The following is a 1672-nucleotide window of genomic DNA, read 5'->3' as shown; positions in this document are numbered from 1 at the left end:
AATCTTATCACTACAAGGAAAAAGATATATGGTGACATTTATAACGAGTCACCATAAACATAGGGTGTCACTACAACATAGCGTCACCTTCTCCACTGACACCATAGAGGGTACCAATTGGTGACGTATTTGGAAGTGACACCAAAGTAGATAAATGGTGACCCATTTGGAAGTGACACCATATATTTCTAGTGATGATAGGGTGTCACATTAAATGCATCATCTTTGAGTTATGATGTCATATTAAATGCATCACCTTTGAGTAATGGTGTCACATCATTGTAAATTATTGTGGAAGATATGATTGCTTTTAGTTATAGATTTTTGTAATGCTTGTGAATTAATAAGTAAGATTAACCTGTTTATATTTTGTCCATAAATATAACAATCATATTATATTTAACTCATTTTTCTGTAATGTTTCTGGAATAACTCATAATACATTTATCATCTAATAATATTTGTATATCAAATGTTCACAAAAAGATAATACATCCAACATATCAAACCCATCAAAACTAAAAAAAGAAGAGTGAATACATACCAAAACATGATTTAGAAATGTCAAAGATCCCAAGATTCATGTATACCTCCATTTCATAAGCATAAAACCGGCTAACTATAAAATGACATAAAAGTCCCATCTAAAAATCTAAATTTCTCAGTACTAATTAAAGTAACATTTATGTCCTACAACGTATGACATAAGAGTTGCATTTAAAAACCCAAAATCTTGTTGCCTTCTTCTTTCTTTTTATTCTCCATTCCACCATCCCAAAAGTGTATACCTGCATTTCATAGTTTAATGAGTTTTATAGATTTTTTGAAGAAAATAAACATGGATCGATGTTATCATAAATGAACAAATCTAAGAACTATTTTTTTTTTTTTTCAAATAGAAACATTATTCAAAGAACCTATGGAAAAATTCATGTAGTAGCTAAAGGACTCACCATGCATGGTGATCATGATGCATCAACATGATTCATGATTAGTTGTAGCACAAAAGTAGCTCATTCTCCTCTAATTTCATCGAATTCTACTTGAGAATATGTTTTTTTATCACCAAACTGAAATCAAGTAAGAAAATAACATTAAAATGCATAACATTTGGAAGCCTAAAACTATGTACAATTCATTAAATTTGTAATACCTTTGAAGCAATAATTGTAGGATAAAAAATGATCTCTTTTATGAATCTCATAACAAAGTAGCCACATTCGAATCCTCCTTCTTGTCTTGGACACTAATCGATCAATTATAAAATAACATTAGTACTCATATATATAAATGGTGCAAATGCATAAGCTAATGTGTAAAGAAAATTTTTTGGATGTCACCTGCACTAGTTGCCAAGATGGCTCCCTCTTGGATGTTTTCTTTGCAGATATTCGAAGAGCCCTATGTAAATAAGTTCAATGGGTACATTTTTAAAATAGGTAAAGGTTATATGTTTTAACATATATATAAATAATAAAAAATATGAGTTTGAGATGAATGTATTTTAAAAAAACAAAATAATACTATGGAAAATAATAGGAAGAACTTACATGTTTACGATATCCTTTAAGTCCTCACATGGTTTGTGATGCATAGGGTCAAGATAGTGGACTATCATTTTCCTTGGCTCAATCACTACCAAGACCCAATGAAAGCTAAAACATTAAAAACA

General features: G+C 29.8%; 1 long non-coding RNA gene across 1 annotated transcript; it reads right to left on the bottom strand.

Moving 5' to 3' along the window:
- Positions 1 to 550: 550 nt before the first annotated feature.
- Positions 551 to 1192, bottom strand: LOC132255224 (uncharacterized). The gene is made up of 3 exons (XR_009467893.1): positions 1154 to 1192; positions 954 to 1070; positions 551 to 788 (listed from the first exon to the last, which is right to left on the bottom strand). It is a non-coding gene; the product is annotated as an uncharacterized LOC132255224 (long non-coding RNA).
- Positions 1193 to 1672: the final 480 nt, after the last annotated feature.

This window comes from Vitis vinifera, chromosome 15 (assembly GCF_030704535.1).
Source record: "Vitis vinifera cultivar Pinot Noir 40024 chromosome 15, ASM3070453v1".
Taxonomy (NCBI): Eukaryota; Viridiplantae; Streptophyta; class Magnoliopsida; order Vitales; family Vitaceae; genus Vitis; species Vitis vinifera.
This window is presented reverse-complemented; position numbering and strand designations above follow the sequence as displayed.